Source organism: Arvicanthis niloticus, chromosome 3 (genome assembly GCF_011762505.2).
Source record: "Arvicanthis niloticus isolate mArvNil1 chromosome 3, mArvNil1.pat.X, whole genome shotgun sequence".
Lineage (NCBI taxonomy): Eukaryota > Metazoa > Chordata > Mammalia > Rodentia > Muridae > Arvicanthis > Arvicanthis niloticus.
This window is the reverse complement of record NC_047660.1, coordinates 13563634-13590982: the sequence shown is the minus strand read 5'-3', so window position 1 is coordinate 13590982 and position 27349 is coordinate 13563634. Positions and strand designations below refer to the sequence as shown.

The 27349-nt window shown below is 35.3% G+C and overlaps 1 pseudogene; it reads left to right on the top strand.

The window, feature by feature from the left end:
• Positions 1-16562: 16562 nt before the first annotated feature.
• On the top strand, positions 16563-17506 carry LOC143441567 (glyceraldehyde-3-phosphate dehydrogenase pseudogene; annotated as a pseudogene).
• Positions 17507-27349: the final 9843 nt, after the last annotated feature.

The window sequence follows — 27349 nt, the reverse complement described above, 5'->3', positions numbered from 1 at the left end:
TTGACTCTTAGCATCTATTGTATTGCTAGTTCCTCAACCTTGAACTGACCTGAATACATGCATGTAATTTAAATGATATAGAAGCAAAAAGGAGGAGGGGGGATGGGATAGGGGATTAATGGGGATTGAGGTGGAGAAATGAGATAACATCTGAAATGTAAATAAATAAAATATAAAAAATGTTATATGTATTTGTATGTATTTTAATCAACTGTATAAAAATAATAAGGTATTTGAGGATTTAGGTAGAAGAAAACCAAATTGCTTAGCATGTGCAAAGCTCTGGATTCATTCCTCAACTGTGAAGAAAAAAAGCAAAAGAGACAAAATACAATCTAAAATATACAGGTGATAAATAGTTTATCTGGGGTCTAATAACTTTATTCTTTGGGCTGAGGATCCAAGGAAACATGTCATCTTTATTAAACATTTTTAAAGGAATTCATTGAATACTGAGTAACAAAACAAAATATTTTAAAATAATAGTTATTATTTCTCAAAATAATGTTTTCATTTTTATTACATTTTCGTGAGAAATTATAATTATAGGTTTCTTATATCAAGTTACCAAAATGTGAATTTATTTATTAAAATTTAATTTAAAAAGTATAAGTTTTAGAGATTATATTTGTGGGTGACTGAAATTTTAATTTGTTTAAATATTACAAAATATTTAAATAATGTTAAATGTCAAATTATCAAATGTTTCTGAGTGACAGTAATGCTAATTTTCTTACTTATATATTCTTTCAGATTTATTTGGAGAAAATGGCATGAGTGGTTTTGTTGTTGTTGTGGAAAAAATCTAGAATGATGTTCTTTGAGACACTAGAGAGGAGTTATAGAATATCATATTCTGATTTTTAAAAGCTGTATGCACTTATTTTCTTACATACAAACCTCTCACCATCTCCCCAAACAACCACTTCCTAAAAGCCTCCAAGTGGATTCCCAGACCTGACTTATATGATTATCCCCTGAATAATTTCTTGTTCTGAAGATCTTTAATTTATCCTCCAAGTCTTACATTTCCAAAGAGAAAGGGGAACATGAATATGATTCAGTGTTCACTGAAAACAGAATATACAGCAACCTAGAATAGATTTCAGGCACTTTCAAAATATCTTCATATTACCCATAAATAGGTGAATCAGCAAATGATAAAATGCAAATGTGACTTCTATTTCTTCAGATGAAGGGATGAGATGTGAGACACCCCTATCTAAGTTGTGCAAATACATATATGGCTTGGGCTAAGCCCAGACCTCTTCTTTGTCTGTTCTAACTATCCCTAGATTTAGGCCTGGAAGCTTCAAACCTTCATACAATCCAGTCTTCTAGCATGACTGATTCAGTTAGCTTCTCTCAGCTTGTCACTAAATTGCTCTGCTTGACCTCATGCTAATTTTCACAATGTGTTCTAATATTCTGTCTTCTTCACATTCTGTGTCTTATTCTGTCTTTACAGAATATGTCTCTGGCTTGTGTCTAGCCTGTTTTCTCTACAACTTGTTTCTGGAAAACTGTCCCAGTAAAATTGCCACACACACACACACACACACACACACACACACACACACACACACACACATCTCTTCTGTACTTCTCTAAAGTAGCCTGTCTTTCTTTCCTTGTGCTGTTCTCATATGAGTTGAGCATAACCAAATTCTGACTCTACAATTAGATATCAAACATGGCTGGTTCCTTCTACAAACTAACCTCACCTTCATTGTTATGGATTAAAGGTGAATACTAAGGTTGTGTCTTTATTCGAGCCAGCTCATACTGTTATTCGAGCGTGCCTGCATTCCAGCCAGATGATGTAGACCTAGAAGGTCTTTGTATGTGATTCCTTGCTAGAACAGCCATTTTGCTGGATTATAATTTTTCTATAATTTGTGTTTGTTTAAGGGTTATAAAAATTATTTTTGTTGATTGTGATATGATTATTCTAGTTGACTAGTATTAACTAGTATTTGCTGCATGATGCATATAAGGAAAAATATCCTTCTCTCATATGCAGTCAGTTTTTAAACTTTTAAACCCTGCCTTAAATGTGTTGAAGATAACCTAAGTTTTGGTGATTCCAGGTGGCTTTAGAGAAAACATCATTTCTTTCTTTCTTGAGGTAGCAACCCACTTTCTTTAAAAGGTGTTTACTCTTGCTTTCAGAGACTGTATGTTCCCATACTGAAACAAAAGCCTTGAATTTATAGGAAGGTTTCTCTTCTTAGCATCTCTGTTCATGGAAGAAAATGTGACTACACGTTAAGAACAAAGGCTCGAGATAGTTGGCTGTTTGTTCTGGGGATATTAAACAAGAATTATGACAACGACAATATTCTAAAGACTTTTATACTGTTTGCATCAGTCTTCATAGACTAGGGACATGTATAGGTCAATTTAAGGCTCATCTCCCAGATATCACCAGCTTTTAAAACATCCACTTACTAAATTACTAACATGACTGTATACATAATTGATGTGCAGGCATAAAAGATGGAGGTTTTGAGGGAAGACCAACCAATGACTGGTGCAGCTTAAGACACTCCATGAGAGGGAGTCAATTCCTGACACTATTAATGATATTCTCATAGAGTTTCAAACAGGAGCCAGCATAACTCATCAGAGAGGTTCACCCAGAAATTGATAGAAATTAGTACAGAGATACACAACTAAACATTAGTAGAGCTTGGGGAATCCTATGAAAGAGGAGAACGAAGGATTGAAGAAGCCAGCGGAGTCAAGGACACCACAAGAAAACATACAGAATCAACTAACCTGTGCCCATAGGGGCCTTATAGTAACTGAACTGCCAATGAGATCACATGACTGGGAGAGACCTAGGCCCTCTGCACATATGTAACAATTGTGCAGCTGGGTCACCATAGGAGACTCCTAAACCAAGTTGTGGCTGTCTTTGATTATATTGCCTTGTGGGGAAAAAAAAGGCTTGGGGATCCCGCGGTTCCTCCTGCCATGCTGGGAACGCTCTGGGTAGTCAGCTGGGAACGCTCTGGGTTTCTCCAGCTGGAAGTTGGGCCCGGCTGTTCATTAACTAAAGGCCTCTCCCTGGCTCCTCACGGTTCCTCATAGCGGCGCAGCCCCAACACACGAGGAAGCCCTTGGGTTTCCAAAACTGGTTTATTCACATGGCAGATCGTGGATGGATCTGGATGCATACCCCCCCAAACCCAGGATCGACCTGAGTTAAAATGGGAGGGGAGGAGGGGGGAGGGGCTGGGGAGGAATGTTTAATCGGCTCCACCTCTGGCCTTCAGGTACCTCATTAGTATGTAAATCTCTCTAGGGCCTGTTCGTGCCCTCCACCTGTGTACATGCCTGAAGGGTGGAGGTGGAATGGAGATTAGACCTTGTGTTAGGCCCAACATTGCCTGTCTTTGAATCTTTTTCCCCTAACTGGCTGCTTTATCTAGTTTTAATAGGAGAAGATGCTAGTAGTCTTACTGATGTTTGATATGCCAAGACTGGTTGATATTCATAGGAGGCCTCCACTTTTCTGAGAAGGGGAAGTGGTGTGGATTGGAGAGAGGAAGCTGTTGCCCTGCTTATTAAGTCTACCATTTCCATGGTAGCCTTCTGAGTTTGGCACAAAATTCCCTTTACCAGCAAAGCTTGTCCTTCTCTGACCTTGTCTGAGGATCTCCAAATTCCTACACCCTCTGCCTTTGGAATGTCACTTAGCCTTAGTGAGGTTATAGGTGCAGGTTCACCTTACTTCTAAAAAGAAACCATTCAGCAAGCACCTGACGTTCTTGGAATGTCTCCACATGCTAATGAGATGTCTCAGTATCTTACCCTTCAGCCAATGTCCTTTGCCCAACCTGTATATTCATACCACCTTCCCCCAGAACTATATACCCCTTGTTATATAACCCAATAAAGTTTATCTGTCTCCTTGAATCTTGTCCTCGTGTGTCATTACCATTTATACTGGGCCATCTGAAACTGTATTCATCAACTCTGATCCCTTTGTCCTTATGGATCAAGGGTGGCCAAAGACCCCCATAGAAACCCACAAGGTGTGGTGAAAGAGAAAGACTGGGAGGAGAGGAGGGAGGGGAAGTTATGACTGGGATGTAAATAAATAATTAATAAAAATGTGTTTGTATTTTGTAAGGAATTATTTTCACTGTGGTATTTTTATATCCTTTTTCCCTTCGATTATTTATTTATATACTTTAAAAATCCCAATTGCAGCTCCTCTCCATTCTTTTCTTCCCAGTTCGACCCTATGAACCTCTTTACCCATTCCCCACTTCCTTTTTCCTCAAAGAATGGAGACTCTTCCTCAAGTCTAATTTAGTACTAAGCACGTCTCCCACTAAGGCCAGGCAAGACAGCTCAGCAAAAGTGAAGGAATCCAAACACAGACAACAGAGCCTGAATCAGATCTAGTCGTTCTCTAATTTTGGGGGAATCCACATCTTTACCAAGTTTCCATTTATTGCAAATGTATAGAAGGCCTAGGTCCAGTGCATGAATGCTTTTCAGTTGGTGTTTTAGTCTCTGTAAGTCACATGGGCCTATGCTAATTGACTCTGTATGTCTTCTCATGGTTTCTTTGGCCTCTGCTACTCTCTCCATCCTTATGAGGAATTTTTCCATAAGAATTCCTGAGCTCTGCCTAATGTTTGGTTATGTGTCTCTACTTCTGCTTACAAGAATTTTTGAACTATTCATTGGAAACTTTTATACATTTATGTAATGTTTTAGTAAAGCTATTCTTCATTCTCTAATGTCCAAATCCTTCCCAATACTCCACCACAATTTTACTCTTCAAACTTCATGTACTCTGCTTTTCTTTATAAAACCCATGATTCCATTTATTGCTGCCTAGATATTCAACAGTGTGGAGGCATTACCTGGAGCATGGGTCATCGCTAAGGGATCTCTCCCTGTAAAACTGTCTCACCTTCCTCCCTATATCCAATAATTACCAATAGCTCCTTATCTAAGGGTAGGATTCTATAGCTTCTTTTTGCTCCATGCTTTAATTTTGCATGGTTTGATATGCATGACTTTTACAAGCAGTTACAGCCACCACATAATGTGAATAATTGTTCTTTTGTATGTGAAGAATCCTGTATCTCTAAGGATCCCAACAATTTCTAACATGCATAATCTTTTCACATACTTTTCTAATATTTTCTCTGAGCAGATATGGTATGATACAAGTACTCTTCTATGTGCATACTAAGTATTGTGGATCTAACAAAGAAAAATTAAAAAGCTTACCTAATAAGAATTGAGAGTTGCATTTATCTATGTTTTTAAATATAAGGCATTAGAAGATAGACAGTTTCAGTATTCACTAAGAAATGATGGAATAATTTGCATTCAGCTCCCATGACTTAACAAGCTATGTATTTTTGGGCCAGTGAGCAAGAAATAAAAGACATTAAGTCTATCTCATAGAACTGGCTTTAAATATAATCAGAAATTTGTCAGTCATTCACTAAAAAATCTATTGCCACCTATTGATATAGTAGGCATAACTTTCATAGATGAACTTGTTGTAGAGTTTGTATAGCAAATGACATAATCACTTGAGCTTACAGGATAGAAAAAATACTTTAGCTTTTCTGACAGAGAGCTGATGTATAAAATATACAAATTATTCAAAATTATAAAATACATTGAAAATAGGAGCCCGGGATGAATGCCTAAGACAATGCAAAAGAATTATGACAAACACTTGCATGGAGAAAACAGATTATATTTTCAAGAATATTTGGAGCCCAAAGCCATGCAGTTTTTTACTGAAAACAGTGCTGAGGTGCCTCCAAAAGCTAGAAATATATATGCCATACAACCCAACTATACCACTCCTGGGAATATTTCCAAAGAACTTATATCTTATTGATACTTGCTCAACTGTTCATTGCCATTCTATTCCCAATGTCCAGGAAATTCAAAACAGTTCCAATTTTTTTTTTATTTTTTTATTAGATATTTTATTTACACTTCAGATGGCATCCCCTATCCCCATTCCCCCCCACCCCCCTTAGGAAACCCCTATCCCATGCCCACCAGTTCCAATTTTTAATCTATTGATGAATGGATAATGAAAAGTGGTACGTGTAGATGACAAGCTATTATTCTGTAAGAAGTATACAAAGTATGTATGTACTTTGAAGATAGAAAGAGTAGTAATAAAACAAGAAGAATTAGAGGAAGTAGGAACAGAAGAATAGGATAGATGAGTAAAACAGGGAGGACTTCTTAAATCTAAAAGCCTTTAAAGTACTTATGGAAATCTACCACCAGAAAAGCTCCTATAAAAACATAAAAGACAATGAGGTAGAATGACAGAGGGACAAAATTATCACCAGATAATATAGGCTTTCAAATGACAAGACCAATGTGAGATATGGTCGTACCTATTTGAACTGTTGATCAGTTCAAATGAGTGTTCAGAAATCCACAGACTTCATGGGTTACCTCCAAGGTAAATATGATACCATTGTACCATTGTGTGTATCTAATATTTCCTTTTAAAGTACAATCATCATTTATATATTTCTCTGTGGTATTGATAATATTTAAAAAATATATTACTGAGTAAAATTTCAATTGTTATATTAAGTTTCATTAAAACATTAGCCATAATTTTTAAAATTTCTGTAATAGAACTGATATTTAAGTACAAAATTGTACTGAACTATGGTTTCACTTGGTAAAGTATGTTTAGTAAATACATTTGTATAAAATTCAACAATTCTAATTAATTATATTAATCACTTTGTAGTTTACTATATACCATTGTACTATTCACAACTTAAAGTGTATAAAGTAATAAAAAATACGGAATTACTATTTCAAATGTCACATGTAGAAACCATTTATAGGATTACTTCCATCCGATTATGATATAATTAAGTAATTTAAGAATACCTAATTTTTATACAAGACCATTCTCTATAGAGGAAATAATGATAGATATTAGGGTAGTGGTATAATATGTGAAAGGGAATACAGTTTCAAAATTACTAAAGTATATAAAGTAAATAAAAATTCAAAAAAAATTAGTACTTTCCTGAAAGTATATACCAAGTAAAGAGGTTGCTCTTTTGAAACATTTTGCATAATAGAAAGTCACTGGAATAAGAGAAAAAAATATTCTCCACATCTAGTGGACCCAGAATCAATAAAGCATCAGGAAATCTGGCTTTATTGTATGCTGCTTCTGAATAACAAAAGCAATTCTTAGACTGAGATGAAATTGTGGTGCATTGGCTGCCTAAACAAATTGCAGAGAAAATAATCCATGGTTCGCATTTGAAGATGTTGGTGCTTTGTCTGAAGTTAAATGCAGTGAAGCCTATTGCATTTGTGTCTTATTAAGTAGCTTTAAATGGGACTATAAGGCACTTTGTTCTTATTTTATGGGGTTCCCTAGAGACATTCTATTGTTGCAAAACGATCTGTCTCGTAACATTGTTCAGTAAATTTCCACTTACTACAATGAGAAAAATAAAGGAGATTTTTGGACTATGCTTAAGAAGAAAGGAAGCAGTTATATTGTACTTGATTTCTGTAATAAGAAAATAAAAAATGATCCATTACATAATTATTATATTCATTTATGTACTTAGTCTTTGGTGAATTGAAACTGGATACCTGAATCTGAGACAAAAAAATCTAAACATTCAAGAAACATATTTGAGACTCAAAATTTGCTTTTAGTATTCAAGTAAAATAATAAATTTTAAATATTAACAATAACTTTAAATGGCTTAATTTGAAAAGTAGATTGATTATTTGAAGTAGGTATTTAAAAGCTTTATTTTCATCGTTAACAAGGATCGAACACAATGGAAAAGATGATAGAAATGTATTGGCAAACTAATGAAATAATTTAAATACCCCAAACCAAAGTTTTGGAGTTAAACATAACTCTGGTTATTCATTTTCAATAAGGATCTGATATTATTAAGACAGTTTTTCCCTGTGTGGATCAGACTAGTTTCAAATTCATATTATAATGCTGTTACTCTCTTGCTGCAACTATACATGTGAACTATTTAAACTATGCTGCAATTATAAGTATAAACTTTCACACAGCTTCATGGTACTGAAAACTAAACAATAGACTTTGTGCATTCAGCACAAGTGCCCTACCATTTAGCTCCATACCAGCTTTCAGATACTCTTTCATGTATCTATAACCCTTGTATTATAGAAATGCACATAAGAATGATTTCTTACATGAGGAAGTACATCGCAACACACCTTAATCTCTTATAGCAACAGTGGACAGGATCATGCCCTTCTTATGTGCAGTATTCCAACATTACTTAGGCATATTCTGCAAGATCACCCATTGGAGAACTCTTTTTTCCTCCTTAGTCTTACAGAAAAAAAATCCATTGTGTATCTATAATAGAGATGCATGAATGAATGTGCACAATTTCAGTCTCACTGACCCATGCTTACTGGTAATCCTAAAAATAACACCTCAAACAATAAACATTCTGTAAAAAAAAAAATACAGCTCCTTGAACTGGTTTATGTTTTATATGATCCCGATGAAAGTAAGAAAACTAATAATAAGAATTGATAGCTATCTTAATTATTGCTGCCTAAAAAAGGGAAGTACTGATTTTTTCACGTCTTCCTCATAGGGTAGCTAGGTTACTAAAGACAAGAAACATAAATGTTCTTTCCTTTGTTCACATCAGTAATTAGTAGAAAAACAGCCACACTCCCCTGTCCCCTGGAGTATAATCCTTTGCAATATTATTATTTTTGAAGTGTTTTACTACCCTTTTTTGGACGATTTTTCTCAGTGGGAACAAATACAAAAAAGAAGAATGAATTGGATTGAGAAATTTTGAGATTAACCCAGGGACCAACGCTTTCAGAATTGCGCCTGTGGATGTTCCCTTGAATTTAATGATATGTTATTTTGTTCTTCTATGAATTATTGGAATTCCAGCAAACAATACTCAAGGGCTTAATCTGAAAATCCTAATGTAGTCATGATTATAATAAAAAATAAAGAAGGTGGTTTAATATATTTAGTTTAGAAAGCAATGTAGAGAAAAATTAATACTGTTAAATTTTTATTTCTAACTTTCAGAAAAACTTTCAGAAACAGAATAAAGAATAAATTCATACAGTACTTTCTAGAATAAATATGGCAGAAAACATCCACAAGAAAAGGGGGTTATAATCTGCCTTATTGCCTGTATCATAGAAAAAAAGTATAACAGTTGCCACTTCATGGTAATATGTAGAAAAGTGATAAGTGTTTAGAGTTAAGTATTTTAAAAGAAAGTATTCAGAAAATGCTCAAATCATTGGGTTGAATATCTGTTTTATAAAAAGTAATATATATATAAATGCTAAGTCTAGAACACAATTTTTATACAATATTTATGAGACTGTAAAATAATAATTTGTATAAAACTATTTCTGTATGCATTCAATTATGAAATGTTGGTTTACGTTCTTCCTTGGGTCAGCCTGTTAACTTACATCATCAAAAAATTTTAAGTAGTATATTCTTCTTCTTTTCCTATACAGTTAGAGAAAATTTGCAATTTTGTATTTTTGCCAAAATATATTTGCCAAGTTATTTAGGGTCAGCATTTATAAGTTGTGTGCCCTGATTTCCATTCCTATCAAATTAGCGAAAAAAAAATGAAAGGTTGAGCCCGCACTAAGACAAGTGTGTAGTTTTGTGGGAGAGGCAGAAAACTTTATATGTAATTAATGCATAATTTTGTAAAAATAAGTCAAAATGTATTTACTAATGTGGTTTCTTTTGTTGTTGTTGTTTGTTTAGTTATTCGGATATAGAATCTTATTCTATAACCAAAAATGGCTTCTGTCTAACTATGTAGCTAATGTGGACTTCAGACTCACGGTTTTATCAAACAGAGTCTCACTACTCATACCAAGATCCCTGCCTCAGTCTGTCAATTTTCAGATTACCATATGTGTGTTACCTTTCCTGACAAGGATTTTGTAATGTTAGGAATCAAATCATGTTTCTAAGGTCTCAGAAAATATTGCTGCAGAAGTTGTGATGAAATAATAGAGAGAAAAGGGTAAAGGTGAAAGAAACAACCAGAAAGGATAAGAATGAAAGAGATGAAGAACACATGACCTGTCTACCAAAATACAGAGATGCACAGCTTGACAATGCATAAGGAGCGAACAATAGTAAAACAATCAATACTAACCCGAATGTCTTCATCAACCCCCTCCCATCAGTGCTCATGGTATTCTGTAGAAAAGGAAGAAGAAAGGATGTAAAAGCCAGAGAGGATGAAGGACACCAGGAGAACAAGGCCTAGATCAATGTGATCAAAGGTCCTATGATCTCACAGAGATGGAAGATACATGTATAGTGTCTGAATTGTTTGGAATAAATGAAGTTTAAAGGAGAAGTGAACACATGCCCCCATAGCTAAACCGGAAGCTATGACCAATTTATAAACATTCACAAGTGAAAACTTCGGTTTATCCAACTGAGTCTCACTATACATAGAAACCACTCACTGCTAGGCCTCATGCACAGAAGTACTCAGCCAACCCAAAATGAGCCCCTCAGTGACATTTCTGAAGGTGTTTTTTTTTTTTTTTCTCAGAATGACTTGTCCAGGTGTCTTCTTTTCCTCTTTTTAATAATCTTGCTTATTATATGTGTCTATATTATGGTTTCCAGTTTTGTATTTTTATGGAATCCTCTGAGTATGTTATCCTGTGTACCATTGCATCTGTATTCGTATCCTGAGGTTTTTATACTGGATCATTTTCTTCTGTGGATTTTTTTATTATATCCTATTCTGGTTTGTTTATTTTTATGTTTCTTACATTATTATTAATTATTATTATTATTATTTATTAGTTTTGTTATTGTTGTTCGATGTGTTTTTGTATTATAAAGAAAATGAGAAAGGAAGAGTGAGGATTTGAGTTGGGATTGGACAACTAATGATCTGGGAAAATTTGAGTGAAAAAAAAACATAATGAGAATATATTATATGAAAGCACATTCTATTTTCAATTTGAAGTAAAGAAAAAAGGGAGTGTTGTTCAGGAAGGTATCTCAGTATTTAAAGGTATGTCTGCTCTTCTAGAGGACCAAGCACCCATACACAAAGTCACACAATAACCTAAGTACAACTCCAGGAATCTAATGCCTTCTTCTTCCACTCTATATACTCTTTTATTCATACCCATATACACAAAACCATACTCTTTTCAAAAAGAACATTGCAAGATCACCTTTTCAACATTTTTCCATTATGAATTCAGATTTATTTCTGTTTATATGTGAAAAAAGCAATTTATACGTAACGTTCATCATTTGTTTAGATACTAAATTCTTGTTAACAGTGAAACCAATTGTGTGGCCACCCAGGGAGTAGTTTGTCTATGTATTTAAACATGTACTGTTTTCTTTTCCTCTTTGTTTAAAAACATGGTGCAAGCCGGGCAGTGGTGGCACACACCTTTAATCCCAGCACTTGGGAGGCAGAGGTAGGCAGATTTCTGAGTTTGAGGCCAGCCTGGTCTACAGAGTAGACCAGGACAGCCAGGACTACACAGAGAAACCCTGTCCCCACAACAACAACAAAAAAACAAACAACAACAAAAACCCATGGTACAAACTCTACTTACCCTGATTCAATGCAGGTCTATTCTTTACTTGGTTACTATATAGATTCATTTCTATAAACTTAACAATTGTTGAAGATGTGACATAGAACTGAATATATATTTATTTAAAATATATTTTTCATACAGTATAATTTGTTTACTGTAAACCCTCACCCACCTCCTCCTAGATCACTTGTTCTTCCCCACCTACCCTACCCAAGTCCATACCATTTCCTTCTCTGTCTTATTAAAACACAAGCAGATATCTAAAAAATCATAATAACAATAAAATAAAGTAAAGTAAGGTAAAAACAAAACCAAGTCAGAATAAGAGATAACTATCAAACACACAGGGAAATAGTCAAAGCAAAAGTACAAGAAACCCTTACAGACACAGTGACCCACATGTTCACATGCAGAGAAAAGCCATAGAAACAAAGCACTTGAAACCATTGCATATACCCCAAAGGACATGTAAGGTTAAAGGAGGAAAGACCCTGAAAAAGCATTATGAGACAAAACACTTTACAAATGTCATTGTTTGGTTTCTGTTGGTCATTAATGCTGGACATGAGGCCTGAACTTTAATAGTTTATAGATGTAGCAAGAGTGTTGGAGAAACTCATTTCATTCACAAATGAAATTTCATTTGTGAATGTTTATCAATTATAGATAGCTTCTGGGTTAGGTATGAGTCATATGACCACGTCTCTAAGAACTGGGACCCCAACTAGCTCAGATCCGTGTGGACCTGTGCATGCTGCCACAGTCTCAGAGAGTTTATATGCCTATCAGTCCTGCTGGGTTTAGAAAGCTTCACTTCCTTTCTGTCCTCCATCCCCTCTGACGTTTACAGTCTTTCCTCTACTTTAACTCAGATTCTTGTGTGCTATTGTCCCAAAAATTCTACTTGTATCAAACAGCCACAAACAGTATTTCAACTCCTTTTGCTATGTACTTTTATATAAATTACTATTAAATGTATTAGTATATTTATTAATATATTAATAATTTTATTGTATAGTTAATGCATGTTTACTATCTTTCATATTAGTTTTTACACCGTTCAATAATTTTTCCATAGGCTAATGGTTGATCGAGTTAATTAAAAAGATGACTTAATAGATGAATTTTTGTAATATATAGGGGGATATTTGTGTGTTTGTGTGATACAAAGACCTGACCTAATTTTGACTTAGAATCCTAAATCAAACAGAGTTTTGAATTCTGAATTTCATTGTTATGAAATGGTATTCTCTAAATATGTAAGTATTGAGAAAATTTTGAAGGTAAACAATAGTAAGGGACATTTCACTTTAAGGCCTAAAGTCTTTGCAATGTTTCTTAATATGCAAAATTACAAATTTTTGCTATTTTAAAATTATCTTATTTTATTTTATTTTTTGTGTATTTTGTTTGCATGGAGTTCAGTGCATCACTGCATGCCTTGTGACTGGATTGGACAAGAAAGTAGCCTTGTTTCTTTGAAACTTAAATTATAGATATTTGTCAGCTTCTTGGAATTGAACCACATTCTTCAGAAAGAGCAGCCAGTACTCTCAAGAGCTACATAATCTCGCCAGTCCATTTTAGTACTTTTATTATGAACTAAAATGGATGGAACTTTATGGTTAGTGCTTGAGTGTGTATAAATATTAACACACACTGTATTTTCACTATTTTCATTTTATTTTGTGTTTATTCTGATGCAAGAATCAATCATGCTTCATATTTAAAGACCCCACTGGGTTTGCCTGTGTGACAGCTGAAGCTTTTACTTTTTTCGCTGTGAAGCCTGTCCGGAGGCCTTTGATTTGAAAATATTAATGTGATATTGTTTTGCAGCTTAGAATTGTGGAATTCATTGAACTCATTACTCAGTTCCATTGAATTTTGCTTTTTATTGCACGCCCTTTACTTTTCAACTCATCTATGGCATTTTTTTTTTTTGCAAATTAATGCCCTGTAGATAGGTCTCAAGGGTGAGACGTATGTAAGTGCACTTCTCTTGCCCCCCTTCATTGCCATTTCTGTGAGAGAAATTGCATTATTTGTTCCTCATCCTTGAAGCAACATTTGGTTCCATTTCCCGGAATCTTTCTGCACTCAAAACCAGTCCTGGTTCACTTTCTCAAAATTGTCATTATCAGACAACTATTAGTTCCTACCCCGAGTACTGGATGTACCTACATCACCAGTGATGACCCACAACTCAAATCTGAACCAAGGAAAATAATGTCTACTTTTGCCTCACTCAGATATCTATATTTTATGGTTACACTTTCATTTTCTTTCTAGACATCACTTTTAATTAATGTAAAAGCCATTATCAATGTAAAACAATGCTCAATTAAAGCAAGTGTTTGGGTCAAGGTAAAGCCAACTTGTTTTGCATGTGGCATTTCTGTTAATGTTTGCAAAATACAAACTGTAAATAAGTTATTGAAAGAATTATAATTTTATACTTGAACTAACAATCTGAGAAACAGATTGCCACAACACGAAGCTTTTAAGTATCTTAATTTTTCTAGTTTCTTATGACTATTGAGAAAATTTTACCATTATTATACAAAAAATGAATTTAACAACAGCAAAATTATAGTATGTACTAAGTTCCTCAGTTTACCAAGTATATTTATGAAACCATTGGATTTTGATGGCTTACCAATGCAATATTATAAGCATATAGACAAAATTAGATGAATCTAGGAACACTGAATTCTCAAATATTAATGGCTTTTCTGGCAAAAGAATTTCTCTTATATCTTCAATCTATATGCAGAGTGGAATAATCAAAATTCAAGTTAAAACTTAATTCCTAAAGTAATTTGTGTGCAACTAATCTCATCTCAAATGTCTTTCAATTCTGTAACGCAGGGAGGTAAATTTACTAGAGTCACTTATTTTCTTGGGGAATTTATCAAATGGGTGTACATAACCTAGGATCAACGGCCTATAAAATACCTTAACTTCAACCTAATTAAATACAGAATGGCAGTAAATATTATTTTCAGTCAAAGAGCTAACAAGACACAGAATTATTTTATCTATAAAAGACTATCTGAATTTCATATACAATAAATTAATTTACATAAACATGGCCTATTTTAGTTTTACTTCTTCCAGATTGAGCCAAAAACTAAGAAAACACATTATGTTTAATAGTTAAAAATCTAAATTACCAAACGTAAGGTTTCTTATAGTTTGGTTCACATTAAAAGTGACAACATGGGGCTGTATAGAAGACTCAATAATTACACAAACTGGGTGCTCTTCAAGACAACATGATTGAAATTTTCAGCAATCACATGTTGGCTTTCTATTATCTACATCTTCAGTTCCAAGGAACTGGGTGCCTTCTTCTGTCCTCTGTTAACACAAAGCACATAGGTAGTACACAGACATGCTGGCACAAATCACAATATCACTTAAAAATATATTGCTGTTTTCTGCATCATGTACAGAATTTTAACTAATTAGACTAACCAATATATTCTGAGACATGTAATATAATTATCTCTCTGATATGCAATTCTATCATGGACTAAAAGATATAATGGGAGGACAGTTGGGTCTTTATAAGAATGAACACATTTTTTTCACATCATGAAACTAGATAAACATAGGAGATTTGGATGTTAACAATCACCTCCTTATATAACTTTCATCATTAATTTTCTATTTATATAACTATGTACTATAAACTCTTTATAAAGAAAAAGTTTGGTTCATTTTATAGATCTGCATTGAAGATGCCCAATATAATGGAACTAGGAACTTTTCAGCTTCTGCTGAAGTCTTCTGGCTGATATCTTAATTTTAAATAATTGCATGGCATGCTGTACAGTATACAGAACAAAAATTAGTGAGACAAACTTACTTATTTGAATATCTGTTTTCCATGTGCCAATTGCTGATGTCATCTGAACCATCTGAAAATGAATAGAACTTAGAACTGAGAAAAATATTGCTCATGACTGCAAAAGAATTTGTCAATAGTTCTTTGCAAATTGATTCAATTCTAGCTCTCTCCTCAGTCTCCATCCTTCTCCTCCAACTCTTCTCCTATCCACTCTTCCAGCACAACTTCCTGTGCCCTTTTTTAACCTATCGAGTCCATTTGGTTTTGCTAACGTATAGCTAGTATAGGGCCATCTGCAGAAGTATAAATAAACAACTAGAGTTCACATTCTTAGAGAAAAATGGACTTTCTATCCCCCAGCATCCATCATTTGCAGTAGCTCTTCAAACATTTGTTACAAATTCACCTCCCCCTCATTCTTTATTGGTTAAGACTTGGTTGGTCTTGAGAATACTTGTGCCCTTATTCCTTCAATAGATAGCTGCTTCTCTGGGCCATAATATATGCACCTGTATGTTAGCAGTATGTTTGAAAGGTAACTTACAGTTGTAAAGTCATACTGTAGTGAATTAGCCTACTGAATTGACATGTCTTTGTCCATCCACTTGTGATATTGATATACGTGACAGTAAAATCACAGCAAACGACTGCACTTCTCATTTCTCTGTTTGAATAATCAATAATATAAAACCATAGCGAAAGGAGAAAGCTTGTTTGGAAAAGAGTTTACCACTCAGCCATAATTACTTTTAGTTTTATACCTAGCATCCAGGTAAAATAATGATACTTTATGTGCCTAAGTGTTGAGGAGGAAGTGAATTGAGGAGAGAGAGACAGAGAATCTTGAAGCTTTGCTTGTAAGTGGATCTAGTCGGTAAATGAATTCCAGGTTCAAGGTGAGAGTTCATATTGATAAACTAAAGTGAAAAGTATTGCAAAGGAGGAAGAAAAGCGCTTGGGAAAGTGAGTTACAAAGATATTATTACAGGGCTCCCTGCTCCTCCATGTTCTAGAGACAGCCGCGTCTTCTTGTGCAGTGCCAGCCTTGTTGTCCATAGACAAAATGGTGAAGGTTGATGTGAGTAGATTTGGCCACATTGGGCATCTGGTTACCAGGGCTGCCTTCTGCTCTGCATCTGGCAAACTGGAGATTGATGCCTTAAACAACACCTTCATTAACCTCAACTACATGGTCTATATTTTCCAGTATGACTCCACCCATGGCAAATTCAACAGCACAGTAAAGGCTGAGAATGAGAAGCTTGTCATCATCGGAAAACCCATCACTGTCTTCCAGGAGGGAGATCCACTCACATCAAATGGGGTGATCCTGGTGCTGAGTATGTTGTGGAGTCTATTGGAGACTTCACCACCATAAAAGATCTCGGAGGCCCACTTGAAGGGTGGGGCCAAAAGGATCATCCTCTCCTCCCCTTCAGCCAATAGCCCTAGGTTTTTGATGGGTGTGAACCAACCACAAGAAATATGACAACTCACTCAAGATTGTCAGCAATGCATCCTGCATCAAGAACTGCTTAGCCCCTTGGCCAAGGTCATCCTTTATAACTTTGGGATCGGCATCGTGGAAGGGCTCATGACCATGGTCCATGACATCATTGCCAGTCAAAAGACTGTGGATGGCCCCTCTGGAAAGCTATGGCATGATGGCCGTGGGGCTGCCCAGAACATCATCCCTGCATCCATTGATGCTGTCAAGGCTGTGGGTAAGTTTATCCCAGAGCTGAACGGGAAGCTCACTGGCATGGCCTTCCATATTTCTACCCCCAAAGTATCTGTTGTGGATCTGACATGCCACCTGGAAAAGTATGACATCAAGAAGTTGATGACGCAGACATCCGAGGGCCCACTGAAGGGCATCTGGGCTACACTGAGGACCAGGTTGTCTTCTGCAACTGCAATAGCAACTCTCCCTCTTCCACCTTTAATGCTGGGGCTAGCATTGCTCTCAATGACATCTTTGTAAAGCTCTTTTTTTATGACAATTAATTCAGCTACAGCAACAGGGTCGTGGACCCGGAGGCCTACATGGCCTCCAAGGAGTATGAAACCCTGGACCACCAACACCAGCAAGGACACTGAGAGCAAGAGAGAGGTCCTCTGTTGCTGAGGAGTCTCTGTCCCAACTCGGCCCCCAACACAGAGCATCTCCCTCATAATTTCCATCCCAGACCCCCATAATAACAAGGGGGGCTAGGTAGCCCTCCCTACTCTCTTAAAAACCATCTATAAAAGTTTGCTACACCCCCTCCCCCCCAAAAGTGATATTATTACTTTATGGAGGCAGAAAATATTTAACAGAACTTTGATCTAGAGAGAGTGGATACATAAAAAGAGTTTAAAGAAAAATAGAGAGGAAATAACAGCATGATTCTATTTTAATTATATAAAAGAAATTAATGACTTATTTTGATAGGTTTATAAATATAATAATGGTGCTTGGGGAACCCTCTGGAAGAGGATGAGGAAAGATTGTAGGAGTCAAAGGAAACGGAGATACCAAGCGAATATGACCCCCTGAGTCAAGTAATCAGGCATCACATGGGCTCATAGGTACCAAGCAGCAAGCTTAGGTCTTACAATGCTCAGCCCTAGGTCTCTTGGGTATATGTTATAGCTGTTAGTTTGGTATTTCTGTGGGAGTCCTAAAAATAGGAGTGAGTGTGTCCCTGACTCTTTTGCCTAACCTTGGGACTCCTTTCCTCCTGTTGGGTTACCTTCTCCAGAATAGAGATGAGGGCTTTTGTCTTGCCTAACTGTATCTTGTTTTGTCCTGTTTTGTTGTCTCTTGGGGGCCTGCTATTTTCTGAAGGGAGACAGAGAGGGAGTGGATCTGGGAGAGAAGGGAAGTGGTGAGAGAACCTGGAAGGAGGTGGGGGTGGAAAAATTGTTGTCAGGATGTAATGTATAAGAGCAAAATTTACTTTAAATAATGAAAAAAATTGTAATAATGGAAAATTGAGAAGAAACCTTGGTCAGAATGAGTCAGTGAAATGATTGTAAAATATACATAAATTGGGCACCAGATTGTTTTATAAAGTAGTTATTTTCTTTTTCAATATTTCATATTACACAATGATACTATTGAATAAAATTGACATGTATAACTCAAGTGTGTATAAACATGAAGGAAAATACCTTAATGAGATCTTTCACCTCATTTTCAAATAAAATAATTATGTAAGTATCCATTTATAAAGTAAGTATTAATTACATACCTTATATTTCTAATATTCATTGAGTAGGTAAAGAAAATGTTTCTTCTTTTATATGGGTGCATATCACAATTGAAAAGGCATGAATGATATAACAATATTAAAAATAATCATTTTGATTTGGTACTATATCCCTAACTTCACACATACTGAGAAAAACAAAATTTGAGATTTAGTCTTGACTATTACTTCTTACTTGAAATTGTATTCTCTATTTTAGTGCATTATGTAGGAAGCTACCACTCACTACAAGACATTTTATACTGTCAAGTTGTAAAAATGCATTTTAAAAGAAATATAGACTATAAATAATAGTCTATATTTAGACTATAAATAATAGCATAATTTCCTAAAGCAATACTAGTGCCTGTCAGCCCTAAATGATAACTTTCTATGAACCTATAGTTGAATAAATTTGCATTTTGCTGTCATTGGACATTTTCTGACTAAGAAGCCTGGCAATCATATTTTAATAATTTGTGTTATATTTGGTACAGATTCAATTCTGTATCATCTGGGAAGCCTGATCTTTAGAATGAACACAGCTTTTCCCCTGAAGTCATTTGAATTAATGATGCACTGTGAGCTCTTAACACAGGTGTTTGTTTTCATAATTTAAATTTTCCAAAGGAGGGAAGCATACCGATCAAGGCAACATAACAACCTGCAATTGTGTTCTACAGCTGCATTTCTAGTAATTCTGTGGGCTTTGGGAGTTGTTCTTTTATTTCTGACCATCTGCAAAACCTACTTAGGGTCATAAGCAGGTGTTGTACATCTCCTGCAATAATTCCTTTCTTGCCAAGAATACAATCTCAATAAGTATTAAAAAATGCAGAACAACACAACTTGCCTTTACATGTGCCCAATTTTACAATATATTTCTCAAAAAGAAACTTGGAAAATATTCCCCAGGTATGAGTGAGTGTGTTTTCTACTCAAGGTACTTCAAATTCAACTACATAAAAAGTTTTCTGCCTTGTTTTATTTGCTAGATGTTACCATAAGCTTCTGTGGAGAATGAAAATACAGGACTACACTGATGGAGAATAGGAAAGGTCACTCTCTGTGCAATTTCTATTATTTATCACATGGAAACTCTGTAAAGTTCAAGAGTCCTGTCAGGGCTGTGGATTTCCTGCCTGCTGTGAAATTTCTTTGTTTGGCTTGAGGTGAGCTATTGTGTCCTCTCTTTCATTGGAATGGTCATAGTTTCTTTGTTGGATTTGACTCAAGTTACTTGAAATACATTGTATTATTTGTATTATATGTTCTTATTTTAAATTAGTGCACATAACTAAATAGTACATTTTGGTTATTTATTAAAGTAAAGCTAACTAGTTATATAAAGTAATCAAACAACTTTATTTAAGTAAAATCGATGTTAAGTTTATAATAAAACTGAAATCTTTTAACATGTAACTTACTTTATCTTCTAAATCAGTATTTTCATCCAAAAAAATGATGGTTGGTAAACTCCAATTTTATTTTAGTTTTAAAATATATTTAAATTGGATTTACTTATTTTACTTTAAAAGCCATTATTTTATGGATATATGTATGTATATGTAACACGTTTGTGTTAGGTGAATGTGGAGGTCAGAAGAGGGCATCCAGTCTCCTGGAATTAGAATTATGAATGGCAGTGAAATACTATGTGGGTGCTCAGAATTGAACCAGGGTCCTCTGTGAGATCAAAGTGTTTGTAACCTCTGAGACATATTAGCACCAGTAAATTCTAACTTCTAATGGAGAATGAAATGTACTTTGGAAAGATAAATATTTTTCATAATAAATTAAATTATGAGTAACAAAAATGTTTTAAAAACACATTAAGTGAATATTTATATTCTATATAAATATAGAATAGCATATAATAAATAGAACCCAATATATTTTTCAGTTTATACATTCAATTCTATGAACCATTTGTGAGCCTATACATATTTAAATATGTACCTTCTAGGATATTTGATGTCATATGATCTTGAGAATTATTTTTTCTAGCAATGATATACATGAAACTCATGAAATTATGTTGGAGTATGGAATATGAAGTCACCCAGACATACAAAAAAGACTTCTCCATCTGACTGTCTATATATGAGGAGTTCAGTAGTGTTTCTGTAACCCTCCAAGCCAAACATATTACACATTTTATTTCAATGTGTGGAATAATGTCTACTGAGATAATGCCTGAGTACAGAATGTTTTCCTTAGTCACATCCAGACTTTCATTTAGACCCTGCAAGCACTCTTCATTTTCTTATTGTGTTTTAAATCAAAAAAAAAAAAAAAAAAAAAAAAAAAAGACTAAGTTATAAAATCACTATATTCGGATCCCAGCTTCCCATCTCTTCTCTCCTCTCAGTTTTATCTCTTCCTTCACTTCCCTCTCTGTCCTTTCTTACTCTCTCCTACTGCCCAGAAAAGGGAACATCAACCAGATCCAGCATATCAATCCACAGAAAGACTGGGTGTATCTTCTTCCACTGATGTTAGACAAGGTAGTCCAGTTAGGGGAAAGGGATCCTGTAGAGAAATGTTAATGCAGTAACAAAGCTGCTTTGGCAAGGGATCATATTCAATGACCTTCTGTTCTATGTGATCCAGCTGGAATGCCATACCTTTAGTCCCTCTGCAGGGAATACAGACAAGCTTTTAGTATTCACCTTTAATTCCAAACAATGATATCCTACTGAGTAGCAGACAAAGTCAAGAATGGGAGAAATATTTGACAGAATGAGTCAGAGATAGGATCCACTCAACTCCCATGAAAGCAGAGAGGAAAGAGAGGCTACTTAAGAGCAATGCAGGAAGAGAGTGTTCCATTCAATTCAGTTCAATTTAGAGCAGTACAGTTCAGTGCCGTTCCATTGAGTGCAGTTGGGATTGTGCAGTTCCATGCATTTCTGTACAGCTCTGTTCAGTTGCTGCAGACAGTGCCTTTCAGTTAGTGGAATTCAGAGGCAGTTTCTCCAAGCAAAACCATTCAGTCAGAAGCTGAGAAAAGCCAATTACCATCAGTCTGCTTGGAGAAAGAACATCTAATTTGAATCAGCTGGTCAGAGTTCAGAAATATCTACAAAGGGTGAGAGTTAATTCAGAAGTATAGTTGAAAAGCCAAAACATTCTAGTCCCAAGTTAGCAAAAGCTAGAAGCAGAAGCCTTCAAGATCAAGTTCCCGGCTTGGTGGAAGATTATATTGTATGGTCACTAGAAGCTTCCAGGCAAGCTTAGGGATAGTTGCAACAGAGAAAAACTCCATATGTGCTTAGCCCAAACCATATATTTCTAAAGCATGTGTATGATTCTCATCCCATCATCAGAGGAAATAAAATTACCGTTTACAGAATACAAAGTCAGTCAGTGTAGTCAGAGACAACTCCTGCTCTTGCTTTAGGAGTCCCATATGAAGGTCCAGTTGCATAACTGTTACATATGTGCAGAGGGCCTAAGTCCATCATATTTATGCTCTCTGACTGGCAGTTCAGTGTCAAGGATTCCCCGTAAGCCCCGGATATTTGACTCTGCAGGTTTTCTTGTGATGTTCCTGTCCCCTTTGGCTCTCTTAATTCTTTGTTCCCCTCTTCCACAGGATTCCTCAGCTCCACTCAGTGTTTCATCATGGGTCTCTGGACCAGCTTTCAAAAGTTGCTGATTAAAGCCTATCTGATGACAGATATGCTAGGCTATTGTCTGCAAAGATAGCAGAATAGCATCAATAGTGTCAGGTGTGGGCTGTATTTCATGGCATGGGTCTCAAGCTGGGCCCTTTATTGACTGGCCCTTCCCTCAAATTCTGCTTCATCTTCCACCCCTGCACATCCTGTAAGCAGGACAAATTGTGAGGCAAGGGTTTTATAGCTGGCTTGGTGTCCTAATCCTTTCACTGAAAGTCTTGCCAACAAGAGACTCTTGATATAAGAGACAGTTCAAACTGCATAATCTCCGTTGAGTGGAGTCATACGTAGGGTCAACCTCATATATTTCATTCAGTTGTTTCAGTACCCATTCCCTCCATCCTCCTCCTGCCTCTTTCTCCTATCCCCAACCTGAAATTCGGAGTTGCTTAGCTTTTCATTTCCCTGCTGGCTAAGGATGCTGAAAATCTTTTAAGTGCTCCTCAGTCATCAGACCTATCAGAGATTCCTCCTTTGAGAAGTTTCTGATTGGATATGTACATGTTTTTACATGGATTATTTGTTTCTGTTTTTTTTAACATCTATTTTCTTGAGTTATTGATATATTTATAATGTCAGCAATCTGTCTGATTTGGAGTTGGTAATATTCTTTTCCCATACTGTAGACTGTGGGTTTGTCCCACTGACAGCATCTGTTGCCTTACAGAAGCTTTTCAGTTTCATGAAGTCCTATTTATTGTAGATTTTAGTGCATGAACTATTGGTGGTTCTGTTCAGGATGTTATCTCCTGTACCAATGTGTATCAGATTTAGTGTATCTTATTTTATGTTGTGTTTTTTGATCAACCTAGACTTGAGCTATGTGCAGGATGATAAATATGGATGTATTTGCATTTTTCTACATGCAGATATCTGGTTAGACCAACATTTGTTGAAGATGCTTTCTATTTTCCATTGCATAGTTTTAGCCTCTGTGTCAAAAAAATAGAAAGCATACTGGTATTGATTTACATCTGGATCTTCAATTTGGTTCTATTGATCAGTCTGTCTTTTTCATATCAGTAGCATATGGCTTTGTTATTATTACTCTGAAGTACAGCTTGGAATCAGAGATGGTGAAACCTCAAGAAATTCTTTTGTTTTATAAAATTGTTATAGCTATACTGGGTTTTTATTTTTTTAATGTGAAATTGAGTATTGTTCTTTCAAAGCCTGGGAAGAATGGGGTTGAAATTTTGATGATAATTGCATTGAATCTGTATATTAATTTTGGTAGGATAGACATTTTTACTGTGTTAATCCTACAGGTCTATGAACATGGTAGATCTTTCCATCTTTTGATATCTTTATAATATTTTTCTTTCTTCAAAGATTTGAAGTTTTTGTCATACAGGTCTTTCACGTGCTTGGGTAGCATCATATTGTATTTTTATATTATTTATAGCTTTTTATATTTTATTTTTATTTGGATATTTTACTTATTTACATTTCAAATGGTATCCCCTTTTCTGGTTACCCCTTTGGAAATACCCTATCCCATATACCCACCCTAGTTTCTATGAGGGTGCTCCGAACCCACCTACCCACCCACCCCCTCTTACCTCCCTGCCCTGGCATTCTCCTATACTGGGTCATGGAGCCTTCACAAGACCAAGGTCCTCTCCTCCCATTGATGCCAGCAAGGCAATCCTCTGCTACATATGCAGCTGGAGACATGGATCCCTCCATGTGTACTTTTTGGTTGGTAGTTTAGTCTCTGGGAGCTCTGGGAGGTCTGGTTGGTTGATATTGTTGTTCTTATGATGGGGTTGCAAATGCCTTCAGCTTCTTTAGTCACTTCTCTAACTCAAGGGATGCCAATTTGGGACCCCTTGCTCAGTCCAATTGTTGGCTGTGAGCATCTGCCACTGTATTTGTCAGGCTCTGGCAGAGCCTCTCAGGAGACAGCTATACAAGGCTCTGTCAGCAAGCACTTCTTGGCATCCTTATTAGTGTCTGAGTTAGGTGTCTGTATATGGGATGGATCCCCAGGTAGGGCAATCTTTGGATGGTCTTTCCTTCAGTCTCTGCTCCATACTTTGTCTTCATATTTCTTCCTGTATTTTGTTCCCTCATCTAAGAAACACTGGTCCACATCTTGGTCTTTCTTCCTTCTTCTTTCTTAAATTTCATGGGGTCTGTGAATTGTATATTGGGTATTTTGAGCTTTTGTGTTAATATCCACTTAACAGTGAGTAAATACCATGTGTGTTCTTTTGTGAATGGATTACCTCACTCAGGATGATGTTTTCTAGTTCCTTCTATTTGCCTAAGAATTTCATGAAAACATTGTTTTTAATAGCTGAATAGTACTCCATTGTGTAAATGTACCGTATATTTGTATCCATTCGTATCCATTCCTATGTTGAAGGACATCTGGGTTCTTTCCAGCTTCTGGCTGTTATAAATAAGGTTGCTATAAATATAGTCACTTTTTAAAAGGGTCTTCTTTCCATTATTTCTTTCTCAACCTGTTTATTGTTTGTATAAAGGAAGTCAACTGAGTTTTTTTTTTTTTTAAATAAATTCTGTATTTACTGAAGGTGTTTATAAACTGTAGGAGTTTCCTGTAGAACTTTTGTGCTGCTTATTTTTACTATCATATTGTCTAGGATTCGGTTTGTGACTGTTTATTGAGTATGTTTGCATCAATGTTCACAAAGGAGTCTGGTCTGAAATTCTGTTAATTAGTTAAGTATTTGTGTTGCTGTAGGTATCAGGATGATTGTGGCTTCATAAAATTTGGCAGTGTTCTTTCTTTTTCTTTTTCATTGACTAGTTTGAGGAGTCCCCAAGAAGTATTAGCTCTTCTTTGAAGGTATAGTAAAATTCTGCTTTAAAGTCATCTGGCCCTGGGCTTTTTGTTTGAGAGGTTTTAATGACTGCTTCTATATCCTTAGGGGTTATAGTCCTATTTAGATCATTATCTAATCTTGTTTTAGGTCTGTAAATGTTATCTATCAAGGAATTTTTCCATTTCTTTTAGATTTTCTAATTTTGGGAGAACAGCTTTGTGAAGACCTAAAGATATTTCATTGATGTATATTTTTATCTCCCTCTTTTCATTTCTGATTTTGTTAGTTCATATATTCTCTCTCTGCCTTTTAGATTTCTCAAAGAACAAATTATTTGTTTCTTTGATTCTTTATAATGTTCTCTTTGTTACTATTTTACTGATATCAGCTCAATTTGATTATTCCTTGCTGTTTACTCTACTTGGGTGTGTTTGCTTCTTTTGGTTCTAGAGCTTTCAGGTGTGCTCTTAAGTGGCTAATATGAGATCTCACTAATTTCCTTATGAAGGTATTTAGTGCTATAAACTTTCTCTTAGCATTGCTTTCTTTGTGTGTCATAATATTGAGTATACTGTGCATTCATTTTCATTGAGTTCTAGAAAGTCTTTAAATTTGTTATTTCTTCCCATATCCAGATATCATTGATTAGAAAGTTACCAGTTCAGTTTCCATGAGTTTGTTGGCTTTCTGTTGTTTCCATGAGTATTCTTCTTGTTCATTCTTTTCAGATAGGTTCTTCTTTCAATATGGTTACAATTCATTAGATTTATTGATAATCACACATCATGCACTGCATAAAGCTTGCTTTGAACAGTCTAAAGTAAAAAGAAGAGCTGATAGTTTAAAATTCACATGTTTCATGATTCTGTATCTCTAGAAGGTATACTGGAAGGGTAGAAGGATGCTGGAAGACTCTAAATTTTCAAACTCCCTACCCCATGTCACTTTATCTTAGATAAAATTCCAACATGTTATACAATGTCAGAATATGTACTTTTCTTGGTTTTTCTTATTTGACAATGAGTACTGGGATTTGTGAACTTTGTTATCTTACAGAAATAAGAAAAGTTGTGTTTTTTTCAGTTAGTTTAGCTATTAAGTTTTTACATGTAATGTCTTACATTCAAGCTTATTCCTTCTTATACAAGAGTTTCAGTTTGCAAACCATAAGCAAATTGAAAATCATAAAACAATTACTGATTAGTAATTTTTATATTGAAGTTTTATATTTTTATATTTATTTTATACAGTATATAAATGAATGCATTTAATAGCATACTGGCTATATTTTATACTAGTTATTTTTGCTCAGAAAAAACATAACATACCTTCTAGATGCATTTAAAAATAGACATTTGCTTCTGAATATTTTATAATGCTGGCTCCTTGTTATAGAGCAGAAGTGGATTGGAGCTGCCATACTAACTTATCCAACACTTCATCTCTTGAAACTCTAAGATAATTGGATTCAAAAGTTTTTATTTTTAACCTTAAATTACATTTACTCGAACAAAGTAGAAAAATAGTGTTTTTAACTTTGTACAATGAGAGATTTTAAAAGATTGTATTTATTTGTCTCATGTATTTTATGTCCTGATCATACTTTCCCTCCCTCCCGCTCCCATCCATTTCTCCTCTGTTTCCTTTGGGAAAAGAGCAGGCTTCCCAGGGATATTAATCAAACATGGCATAACAAGTTACAGTATGAAAAGGCACACAGTCTTTAATCATGGCTGTACAAGGCAACCCAATAGGAAGCAAAGGGTCCCAAATGCAGGCAACAGAGTCACATACCTCCTGCTTCAAATGTTAAGAATCACATAAGAACACCAAGCTCGAAAACAATAATGTATACACAGTGGACCTACATCAGACACATGCAGTCTCACTAATTGTTTTTTTTTTTTTTTTTTTAAGGCTCTATGAGTGGCTATAAGCCCTGGTTTGTTGATTCTGTGGGCTATGTTCTTGAACCCCCTGACTTCTACAATCCTTCCTCGCTCTCTTCTAAGGGATTCCTTCAGCTCTGCCTTATGTTTTGCTAATATTCTCTGGAACTGCGCCTATCAGCTGCCAGATAACACCTCTCTGCTGACCATTAAGCTAGGCTATGTATAAACCACAATACCGTTAGGAATC